We start from the raw sequence: 13,236 nt of genomic DNA, 5'->3' as shown, positions 1-13,236 counted from the left end.
AACAACTATTAATATTTATAATAGCATCAGAAATAATAAGTACTTAAGTATAAATCCTACTAAAGATATACAGGAACTGTACACTGAAAACTACAAAATATTTCTAGGAAATTAATGAAAACTTAAGTCAATGAAGAGATATACCACGTTAATAGATGGGAAGTCTCAATATTGTTAAGATGTCAGTTCTCTCCAAATTGATCTACATATTTAAAGCATTCCTAATCAAATTCCATTAAGCTTTTTAAAAGTGAAAATTGGCAAGCAGATTCTAAAAGTCTAAAAGGACCTAGAATAGCCAAAATGACTTCAAACAAAGAACAAAATCAAGGCATTAACAGTACCTGATCTCAAGAAATACTATAAAACTACAATAATCAAGATAGTGTGGCATTGGCAAAAAGATAAACAACTAGATCAATAAAACAGAATAGACAATCCAGAAAGAGACCTCACATATAGAAGCAAATGATTTTCAACAAGGATGCAAAGAAAATTCAGCAGAGATGTGCTGGTGCTGAAACACTTGAATAGCCATAAGCAACAAATACAAATTTTGATCTATACCTCATGCCATATAAGAAATTAATCCAAAATATATTATAAATCTAAATATAAAACCTAAAACTATAAGATTTTAGCAGAAATATGGAAAAATATATTAGTGACACAGAGTTTGATAAAGATTTCTTAGATACATTACCAAAAGCATGATCCTTAGAAAACTGATAAATCGAACTTTATTAAAATTAAAATAAGTATTTTTTGAAAGACACTTTAAAATTAAAAAACAAGTCGTAGAGCAAAAAAATTTTGAAAAGCGTATATCTAATGAAGGACTTATACAAAATACAAAAAGAATTCTCAAAACTCAAGAATATCCCAATAATCCCATGACTGGGTATAGGTCCAAATGAAAAAAGGAAGGAAATCAATATATCAAAGAGACATCTGCACTCCTATGTTAATTGCGGCACTATTCACAATGGCCAAGATACACAATCAGCCTACATGTCCATTAACATGAGTGGATAAAGAAAATATGGTATGTATATATAATACAATGTTATTCAGCCATAAAAAATAATAATATCTTGTCATTTGCAACAACATGGAAATAACTGGAGGACATTATGTTAAATGATGTCCTCATTCATATACAGAGTTAAAAAAATGATTTCATGGAGATAGAGATTAGAATAATGGTTGCCAGAGGCTAGGAAGGGTAGTGGGAATGGGAGATAAAGAACAGTAGGTAAATGTGTACAACTACACAGTTAATAGAAGGAATAAAATCTAGTGTTTGGCAGCATAATAGGGTGACTATAGTTAACAGTAATTTGTTGTATATCTCAAAACAACTAGAAGAATAGAATTGAAATGTTCCTAACACATAAAAATCATAAATGTCTAAGGTGATAGAGACCCAATCACTCTGATGTAATAATTACACATTATATGCTTGTATCAAAATATCACATGTGCCCCATAAATATATACAACTATTACACATCCATCAAAATTAAAAATAATACAACTGTTTCAAAACAACTCAATGAAAAGGAAACAAATAACTCAAAAATAGGCAAAATGTGGCCGGGCATGGTGGCTCAAGCCTGTAATTCCAGCACTTTGGGAAACCGAGGTGGGTGGATCACGAGGTCAGGAGTTCGAGACCAGCCTGACCAACATGGTGAAACCCCATCCCTACTATAAATACAAAAATTAACTGGGCATGGTGGCCACACCTGTAATCCCAGCTACCTAGGAAGCTAAGGAAGGAGAATCACTTGAACCTGGCAGACGGAGGTTGAAGTGAGTCAAGATCATGCCATTGCATTCCAGCCTGGGTGACTGGAGTAAAACTCCATCTAAAAAAAAAAAAAAAGGCAAAATATTCGATCAGACGTTTCACCAAAGAAAAGAAAATAAACACGTGGTAAATAAGCATTTGAAAAGATGCTCAACAATATTATTTATTAGGGAAATGCAAATTAAAACACTATAATCTACTACTGTACATTTAACACAATGGCTAGAATTAAAAGGACTGCTCATTCCAAGTATCAATGAGAATGTAGAGCTACTCAACTAATACTCTCATACACAGCTGGTAAGAACACAAAATGTTACAACTACTATGGAAAAAAATTTGACGGTTTCTTAAAAGCTAAATATTGTATCTACCATATAATCCAACCAAGATCTCTTACTCAAGAGAAATGAAAACATGTCTTCACAAAAAATGTACAGAAATTTTTATACAGATATTATTTATTTATTTTTGAGATGGAGTCTCGCCCTGTCACCCAGGCTGGAGTGCAATAGGTCGATCTTGGCTCACTGCAACCTCCACCTCCCAGGTTCAAGCGAATCTCCTGCCTCAGTCCCCAGAGTAGCTGGGACTACAGTCCTGCACCACCACACCTGGCCAATTTTTATATTTTTAGGAGAGACGGGGCTTTGCCATGTTGGCCAGGCTGGTCTTAAACTCCCCGAACTCAGCTGATCCTCTTGCCTTGGCCTCCCAAAGTGCTGGGATTACAGGTGTAAACCACTGTGCCTGGAGGGGAGATTTATTTTTGAAAGTACATTAGGGAAAAGAGCTAATGTATGCTGGGCTTAATACCGAGATGATAGTTGATAGGTACAGCAAACCACCATGGCACACGTTTACCTATGTAACAAACCTGCACATCCTGCACATGTACTCTGAAACTTAAAAAATAAAATAAAATATTAAAAAAACAAAAACAACAAAATATCCATTAACAGATGTAAAAATAAATTATCATATAGTCATACAATAGAATACTATTTAGCAATAAAATGGCATGACCACATTGCTAAATTTGCTTGTTAGTTCTAGTAGCTTTTAAAATAGATTCTAACAGATTTTGTCATACACCACTATGGAGACTGTGAATAAAGACCACTTTACTCCTTCACTTCTAATCTGGATGTCTTTTATTTATTTTTTTCCTTCCTAATTAGCAAAATAATTATGCTAATGAAATAAACTAGACAAAAATGACCATATATTATGTGATTCCATTTATAAAATTTATAGAAAATTCAAATAAATCCAAAGTGAAAGAAAGTAGATCAGTGGTTGTCTGAAAAATAGGAGGTGGCAGAAGCAAGAGGAAGTGGGAAGTAGGGATTAAAAAGGAATGTGAAGGGAGGGTGTAGTATCTCACACCTGTAATCTCAGCAATTTGGGAGGCTGAAGCAGAAAAATTGCTTGAGCCCTGGAATTTGAGACCAGACTGGGCAACATGGCAAGACCCCATCTCTACAAAAAGTACAAAAATTAGCCAGGTATGGTGGCACATGCCTGTAGTCCAAGCTACTTTGGAGGCTGAGGTGGAAGGATTGATTGAGCTTGGGAGGTTGAAGCTGCAGTGAGCCATGATCACATGACTTCACTCCAGCCTGGGCGCAGAGTAAGATCCTATCTCAAAAAAAGACTAAAATACATAGATTAAGAGTAAATATACACCAAAAAAAGTTCCATGCAGGCTTGGTGGGGAGCAAGAAGGTGGAATAGAAGGCTCCAATGATTACCCCCTCTGAATGGACACCAATTTGATAACTATCTACACACAAAAAAAAATCTTCAAAAGAACCAAAAAATGAGGTGAGCATTCATAGTACCTGGTTTTAATTTCATATCACTGGAAGAGGCACTGAAGAAGTAGGAAAAACAGTCTTGAATTATCAACACCACCCCCGCCGCCCGTCCCCTGGCAGTGGCAGCATGGGGAGGAGAATGATTCTGTGTGCTGGAGAATGGGACAGCACAACAATTGTGAGGCATTAAACTTAGTGCTGGTTTCTGATAGCAGAAAGCAAAAACAGAACAAACTCATCTGATGTCCAACCATGAAGGGAGCATTTAAACCAACCCTAGCCAGAGGGAAATCACTGATCCCAGTGGTAGGACCTTGAGTTCCCACCAACCTCACCCCTGCAGGCTAAAGTGCTCTGAGTCTCTAAGTAAAGAAAGGCAGACTAGGTCACAAGAACTGCAACTCTTGAATGAGTCCTAGTGCTGAACTGGGCCCAAAGCCAGTGGACTTGGAAGGCATGTGATCTACTGAGACATCAGCTGGAGCACTGACATTTCTCCTCCCCTAAGCCCAGGCTGCACAGCTCACAGCTCCGAAAGAGACCCTTTCCTCTCACTGGAGGAGAGGAGAGGGAAGAGTGCGAGGACTTTGTCTTGTACCTTAGATACCAGCTCAGCCACAGCAGGATCTGGCACTAGTCAGAGTTGTGACGGCCCCTTTTCCAGTCCCTAGCTTCTAGATGGCATTTCTAGACACAACCTGGGCCAGAAGAGAACTCATTGCTTTGACAGGAATAACCCAGCCTTGGCAGGATTCATCACCTGCTAACTGAAGAGCCCTTGGGCACTGAATAACCCACAGTGATACCCAGGTACTATATCATGGGTCTTGGATGTGACTCTGAAACTTGCTGGCTTCAGTTGAGACTCAGTGCATTCCCAGCTGTAGTGGCTACAGGGCAAGAATCCTTCTGTTTGAGTAAAGTACAGGGAAAAGTAAAAAGAACTTTGTCTTATGCCTTAGGTACCAGCTTGACCACAGGGGGATATATGATCAAAGGGGCTCATGTGGTCCCTGATTCCAGGACTTGACTCTTGAACATCATTTGTAGACCTTCCCTGGGCTGGAGGGGATCCCACTGCCCTTAAAGGTAAATCCCAGGCCAGGCAGAATTCATTATAAGCTGACTAAGTAGCCCTTGGGCCTTAAGGGAACATTAGCGGTAGTCAGGCAGTACTCCCTGTGACCTGTGTTGGTGGTGGTCATGAGGTGACCTCTGCCTTGGAAAAGGGGAAGGAAGAGTGGCACCAGCTGTATAATCTGGTTTGAGTACAGTATTTTGTACTCAGCCGCAGGAAAATAGAACACCAGGTAGACTTCTAAGGTTTAATTCTAGTTCCTGGCTCATGTAATGGCAACTCTGGACCCACCTGGGGCCTGGAGGAACTTACTGACTTGAAGGGAAGGACATAAGCCTGACTAGTTTCATCACTTGCTGATTGTAGAGCTGATTATAGAGCCCCATAGCCTTGAGCAAACATAGGCAGTAGCCAAGGAATGGTTACAATAGGCCTTGGATGAGACCCAGTGCTGTGCTGGCTTCAGGTCTGACACAGCATAGTCCTAGTGGTGGTGGCCACAGGGGTGCTTTTGTCATTCCACATCCAGCTTCGGGTTGCTCAGAACAGAGAGACTACATTTGTTTGGGAGAAAGTAAGGGAAGGTAATAAGAGTCTCTGCCTGATAATCTGGAGAATTCTTCTAGATTTTGTTCCAGACAATCAAGGTGGTACCTCTACAAGTCTGAAAGAACCACAGCACTACTGAGCTTGGGGTGCTCCCTAAAGCAGAAACTTAGATCACAACACCCAAGTCCTTTATAACATCTCGAAAGCCTTCCAAAGAGGAATGGGTACAAATAAGCTCAGACTACAAAGACTGCAGTAAATACCTAACTCTTTAATGCCCAAACACAGATGAACACCGACAAGCATCAATACCATGCAGGAAAACATGACCTCACCAAATGAACTAAATAAAGCACCAAGGACCAAACCTGGAGAAGCAGAGATATGTGACCTTTGAGATAATTCAGAATAGCTGTGTTGAGGAAACTCAAAGAGATTCAAGATAACACAGAGAAGGAATTCAGAATTCTATCAGATGTAACAAAGAGGTTAAAATAATTAAAAAGAACCAAGCAGAAATTCTGGAGTGAAAAGTAAAATTGATATACTGAAGAGTTCATCAGAGTCTCTTAATAGCAGAATTGGCCAAGCAGAAGGAAGAATTAGTGAGCTTGAAGACAGGCTATCTGAAAATACACAGTCAGAGGAGATTAAAGAAAAAAGAATATAAAAAACAATGAAGCATGCCTACAGGCTCTAGAAAATAGCCTCATAAGGACAAATCTGAGTTATCGGCCTTAAGGAGGAGGTAGGGAAAGAGATAGGGGTATAAAGTTTATTCAGAAGGATTATAAAAAAGGACTTCCAAATGTAGAGAAAGATATCAATATCCCAGTACCAGAAGGTTATAAAATACCCAGCAGATTTAACCCAAAGAAGACTACCTCAAGGCATTTAATAATCAAACTCCCAAAGGTCAAGGATAAAGAAAGAATCCAAAAAAAAAAAAAAAAAAAAAGAAAGAAACAACTAACATACAATGAAGCTCCAATATGTCTTGCAGCAGACATTTTAGTGGAAACCTTACAGGCCAGGAGAGACTGGCATGACATACTTAAAGTGCTGAAGGAAAAAACCACTTTTACCTTAGAATAATATGCCTGGTAAAAAATGTCCTTAAAACATGAAGAAGAAAGAAAGACTTTCCCAGACAAACAAAAGCTGAGGGATTTCAACACTAGACCTGCCCTACATGAAATGCTAAAGAGAATACTTTAATCAGAAAGAAAAGAACCATTAATGAGCCATAAGAAATCATCTGAGGGTAACAAAACTCACTGGTAATAGCACACAGAAAAGCACAGACTATTATAACACCTAACTGTGCTGTGTAAGCTACTCTTAAGTAGAAAGAATAAATGATGAACTAATCAAAAATAATAACTATAACTGTTTAAGACATAGACAGTATAATAAGATATATATAGAAACAACAAAAAGTTTAAAAGTTGGGGGATGAAGTTAAGGTGTAGAGTTTTTATTAGTTTTCTTTTTGCTTATATCTTTGTTTATGCAAACAGTGTTATCAGCTTAAAATAATAGGTTATAAGATAGTATTTGCAAGCCTTGTGGTAACCTCAGAAAAGAAAATAAACAACAAACAGACAAAAAATAAAAAGCAAGAAATCACCAGAGAAAATCACCTTTACTAAAAGAAAAATGGAGAGGAGAGGAGGAAAAAGAAAAGAAGACCACAAAACAACCAGTAAACAAATAACAAAATGGCAGGAGTTAGTTCTTACTTATCAATAATAATATTGAAGGTAAATAAACTAAACTCTTTAATCAAAAGAAACAGAGTGGCTGAATGGATGAAGAAACAAGACCAAATAATCTGTTGCCTACAAGAAACACACTTCATCTATAAAGACACACATAGACTGAAAACAAAGGCATGAAAAAAGATATTCCATGACAATGGAAATAAAAAAAAGCAGGAGTACCTATACTTATATCAGAAAAAATAGATTTCAACACAAATACTATAAGAAGAGACAAAGGAGGTCATTATATAATCATAAAGGGATCAAATCAATGAGAGGATTTAACAATTTTAAATATATGTGTGTGTGTGTGTGTATATATATACACACACACGTTTGCTTTATATATTTGGGTGCACCAATGTTGGGTGAACTCATCCTATGAGGCCAGTATTACCTTGATACCAAAACCAGATGAAGAAACATTAAAAAAAGAAAACTATAGGTCAATATCTCTGATGTCTATTGATGAAAAATCAATGTCTATTGATGAAAAAATCCTCAGCTCAAGTGGCCAAGGCAAGATGGGTCAAAGTCAGAGTGTGGTCATGTTCCTGGAGGTGGCAAGAAAGATGACAAGGACAAGAAAAAGAAATATGAACCTCCTGTACCAACTACAGTGGGGAAAAAGAAGAGAACAAAGGAACCAGATGCTGCCAGCAAACTGCCACTGTTGACACCTAACACTCAGTGCCCATTAAAATTACTGAAGTTAAAGAGAATGAAAGACTATCTTCTCGTGGAGGGATAATTAATTAGAAATCAGAAACTAATGAAACCATTAGAAGAAAAGCAAGAGGAGGAAAGATCAAAAGTGGATGATCTGAGTGGGACCCCAATGTCAGTAGGAACTTTGGAAGAGATCATCAGTGACCATTATGTGTACATCTGTGGGCTGAGAACACTACGTCAGCATTTTTTTCATTTGTAGACAAGGATCTGCTGAAACCTGGATGCTTGGTCCTGCTCAGCCACAAGGTGCATGCTGTGATGGGGTGCTGATGGAAGACATGGATCCCCTAGTCACAGTGATGAAGGTGGAAAAGTCCCCCCAGGAGATCTGTGCCAATACTGGGGTGTTGGACAACCAAATTTAGGAAATTAAGGAATCTGTGGAGCTTCCTCTAACCCATCCTGAATATTATGAAGAGATGGGTATAAAGCCTCCTAGGGGGGTCATTCTCTATGTTCCACCTGGCACAGGTAAAATCTTGTTAGCCATAGCAGTAGGAAACCAAACCTCCATCACTTTCTTGAGAGTGGTTGGCTCTGAACTTATTCAGAAGTACCTAGGTGATGGGCCCGAATTTGTATGGAAATTGTTTCAAGTTGCTGAAGAACATGCACCATCCATTGTGTTTATTGATGAAATTGATGCCATTGGAACAAAAATATATGACTCAAATTCTGGTGGTGAGAAAGAAATTCATTCAGTGAACAATGTTGAAACTGTTGAACCAGTTGGGTGAATTTGATTGTAGGACAGATGTGAAGGTTATCATGGCCACAAACTGAATAGAAACTTTGGATCCAGCACTTATCAGACCAGGCCACATTGACAGAAATATCGAGTTCCCCCTGCCTGATGAAAAGACTAGGAAGCACATCTTTCAGATTCACACAAGCAGGATGACACTGGCTGATGATACAACCCTGGATGATTTGATTATGGCTAAAGATGACCTCTCTGGTGCTGACATCAAGGTAACATGTAGAGAAGCTGGTCTGTGGCCTTAGGAGAATGTAGAATGAAAGTAACAAATGAAGACTTCAAAAAAATCTAAAGAAAATATTCTTTATAAGAAACAGGAAGGATCCTCCGAGCGGCTCTATCTCTAGTGAACCACAGCTGCCATCAGGAAAGTGGTTGGGAGATATCCTGACCCCTGAAAGGGATGAGGTTGGGGGAGTTGCCCAGAGGAATCCCTGTTCCTGTTGATTTTTATTAGCAAAAAATCCTATGTGTCTTTTGGAGTATGATGTGTAAGTGCCCTTTGGGCAGCCATCATCTGTTGGTCACTGTGCAGCACTCTGCTTCCCAATAAAGTGTGCTCTTTCACAAACAAACAAAAAAAAAAAGAAAAAGAAAAAAGAAAAATTCCTTAACAAAATACCAGCAAACCAAACTCAACAATACATTAAAAAAATTATTCATCATACCAAGTGGGATTTCTTCCTGGGATGCAAGGTTGGTTCAACATACACATCAATTAAGATTATACATCATATCAACAGAATGAAGGACAAAAAAAATGATCATTTCTATTGATGCTGAGAAAAGATTTGATAATATTCAACATCCCTTCATGATAACAACCCTTTAAAAACTGGGTACAGAAAGAATGTACCTCAACATAATAAATGCCATATACAACAGACTGATAACTAGTATTATACTAAATGTGGAAAAACTAAAAGACTTCTCTGAGATCTGAAACATGACAAGAATGCCCACTTTCACCACTGTTATTCAGCACAGTAGTGGGAGTCCTAGCTAGAATAATCAGATAAGAGAAAGAAATAAAGGGCATCCAAATTGGAGAAGAAGTCAAATTATCCTTGTTTACAGATGATGTGATCTTATACTTGGAAAACTCTAAAGATGCCACCAAAAATTATTAAAATTGATAAATTCAGTAAAGTAGCAGGATACAAAATCAATATACAAAAATCTGTAGCATTTCTATATGACAACAGTGAACAATCTGAAAATGAAATAAAGTATTCTTAATTACAATAGCCACAAATAAAATTAAATATCTAGGGATTAACCAAGCAAGTGAAAGATCTTTACAATGAAAACTATACAACACTGATGAAAGAAATTGAAAAGGACACCAAAAAATGGAAAGATATTCCAAGTTCATGGATTGGAAAAATCAATATTGTTAAAATGTCCATACTACCCAAAGCAACCTATAGGTTCAATGTAATCCGTATCAAAATACCAATGAAATTTTTTCACAGCAAAAGAAAAAACAACCCTAGATTGTATATAGAATCACAAAAGACCCAGAATAGTCAAAGCTATCCTAAGCAAAAAGAACAAAACTGGTGGAATCATATTACCTGACTTCAAATTATACAGAGCTATAATAACCAAAACAGCATGGTACTGGCATAGAAACAAATACATTACAAACTAAACACAATAGAGAACCCAGAAACAAATCTATACACCTACAGTGAACTCATTTTTGACAAAGTTGCCAAGAACATCCACTGGGGAAAAGTGTATATCCAAATGGTGCTAGGAAAACTGGATATTCATATGCAGAAGAATGAAACTAGACCTCTATCTCTTGCCATATACAAAAATCAAATCAAAATGGATTAAAGACTTAAATCTAAGACCTCAAACTATGAAGCAGCTAAAAGAAAACAATGGGGACACTCTCCAGGATATTGGTATACAAAACAATTTCCTGAGTAATACCCCAAAGGTACAGGCAACCAAAGCAGAAATGGACAAATGTGATCATATCAAGTTAAAAAGCTTCTGCACAGCAAAGAAAATAATCAACAAAGTGAAAAGACAATCCACAGAATTGGAGAAAATATTTGCAAACTATCCACTTGACAAGGGATTAATAACCAGAATATACAAGCAGCTTAAACAACTCTATAGGAAAAAAATTAATAATCCAATTTAAAAATGGGCAAAAGGTTTGAATAGACATTTCTTAAAAGAAGACATACAAATGATAAACAGGCATATGAAAAAGTGCTCAACATCTTTGATTATCAGAGAAATGCAAATCAAAATTACAATGAGATATCATCTCACCTCAGCTACAATGGCTTATTTCCAAAAGACAGGCAAAAGCAAATGCTGGTAAGGATGTGGAGAAAAGGGAACCCTCATACATTGTTGGTGGGAATGTAAATGGGTACAACCACTATGGAGAACAGTGTCTCAAAAAGAGAAAGGTTTCAAAAAGAGAAAGGTTTCTCAAAAAACTAAAAATAGAGCTAACATATTATCTGGCAATCGCACTGCTGGGTATGTACCCAAAAGAAAGGAAATCAGGATATTGAGGAGATGTCTGCACTCCCATGTTTGTTGCAGCACTGTTCACAATAGCCAAGATTTTGGAGCAACCCATGTGTCCATTAACTGATGAATGGATAAAGAAATGTGGTACCTATAAACCACATTTCAGCCACAAAAGAATGAGATTCAGTCATTTGCAACAACATGGATGAAACTGATAGGGACAGGAGACAGAGAGACACTGTGTAGAACAGGGTGGTTTCCCAGAAAAGGCCTCACCCTCAAGCCTGAAGACTCAAGGCCCTAAATGAAAACAGGCATTTCTGATTTCATGCCCCAAAAGTTGCCATTTGCTCTGCCACACCCTCTATTCTGCACCCATATAAACCCTGAGTCGCAGGGTCCAGAAGCAGACCAGCATACGAGCAGATCAGCAAGCCAGCAGACCAGCAGACCAACAGCAGAACGACGCAGCAGAGAGGGAGAGAAGAGAACATCTGAGTGCAGACAGCAGTTAGGCTGGGGACAGACCCTGGGCAACTTGACTCCTAATAATAATAGATGTTAATACTTCACTTTCAATAATGAATACACCAACCAGACAGATTAATAAAGAGAAAACAAAAATATAAGTGTTGGTGAGGATGTGGTGAAAAAGGAACCATGTAGACTGTTGGCAAAAATTAATATAAATTAGGACAGTCTTATGGAAGACTGTATGGAGTTTCCTCAAAACACTAAAAATAGAATTACCATATGATCCAGCAACCACACTTCTGGGTATTTACCCAAAGGATTTGAAATCAATACGTCAAAAAGATGTTTGCACTCCCATGTTCACTGCAGCACTATTCATAACAGACAAGATATGGAGTCAATCTAAGTGTCTATCAAAAGATGAATGGATAAAGAAAATGTGGTATATATACAAAATTGAATATTACTGAGCCTTAAAAAAGTAAGAAGGCCGAGTGTGGCTTGCACCTGTAGTTCTAGCACTTCGGGAGGCCAAGGCAGGAGGGTTGCTTGAGGCCAGGAGTTAGAGATGAGCCTGGGCCAACATAGGAAGATCGGGTCTCTACCAAAAATTTAAAAATTAGCCAAGTATGGAAGCATGCATCCGTAGTCCCAGCTACTGAGGCAGAAGCATCACTTGAGGCAGAAGTTTGAGGCTGCAGTGAGCTAAGAAGGTGTGACTGAACTTCAGCCTGAGTGACAGTGAGACTCTGTGTCTAAAAAAAAATGGAAAGAAAGATTTTGTCTTCTGCAACAACATGGATGAATTTGAGAACCCTGTGCTAAGTAAAATAAGCAATAATCCAAGGACAAAGAAAGATAAACAGCACATGTTCTCACTTATATGTGGAATCTAAAACAATGTAACACAAAGAAGCAAAGAATAGAATGGTGGTCATCAGAGGCTGGGGGTGTTAGTAAGCAAATAAGGAGGTAATGTCAAAGGGTACAAAGCCTCGTTAGACATGAGGTTTTTCTCTGAGATTTATTGCATGGTATGGTGAATTTACAGTAAATATTAATGTATCCTAGATTTCCAAATCACTAAGAGTAAATTTCATCAGATGTTCTCAACACACACACAAAAAATGATAAGTATTTGAGGTGATGGATATCCTAATTCACTTGATATAATTATTTCATATTGTGTTTATAAATCATAACGTCACTTTGTAATCCATAAATATATACAACTATAATTTGTTAATTTATAATTAAAAATGAAATTTAAAAATATATTTACACATATAAAAGAAACAGAAGACTTAAACAAAACTGTAGAACAATTAAGCCTTATGCAGCACACTCCCCCCCACAGCAGCAGAATACACATTCTTCTCAAATGGATGTGGCACATTCTCAATGATGGATTATATGTTGGAACATTAAATGAATTTCAATTCCTTAACAAATTTAAGAAGATTGAAATTGTACCAAGTATATTTCGTGACCCCAGTGGAGTAAAACTAGAAATTGATAGCAAAAGAAAAATGGAAAAAAAGAAAAATATGTGGAAATTAAACAACACATTATTGAAAAACCAATGAGTCAAAGTCAAAGAAAAAAAATCAGAAAAAAAATTAGAAAACAGCTTGAGACAAACAAAATTGAAAACATACAGGAATTTATGAGATGCACTAAAAGCAGAATTATGAGAAAAGTTTATAGTGGTAAATGTGTACATTAAAAAAGAAGGAAGATCT

At 37.4% G+C, this 13,236-nt stretch overlaps 1 pseudogene; it reads left to right on the top strand.

Annotated features, from left to right (window-relative positions):
• Positions 1-7,519: 7,519 nt before the first annotated feature.
• LOC100989164 (26S proteasome regulatory subunit 4-like) lies at positions 7,520-9,925 on the top strand (annotated as a pseudogene).
• Positions 9,926-13,236: the final 3,311 nt, after the last annotated feature.

This window comes from Pan paniscus, chromosome 1, assembly GCF_029289425.2.
Source record: "Pan paniscus chromosome 1, NHGRI_mPanPan1-v2.0_pri, whole genome shotgun sequence".
NCBI classification, from domain to species: domain Eukaryota; kingdom Metazoa; phylum Chordata; class Mammalia; order Primates; family Hominidae; genus Pan; species Pan paniscus.
This window is presented reverse-complemented; position numbering and strand designations above follow the sequence as displayed.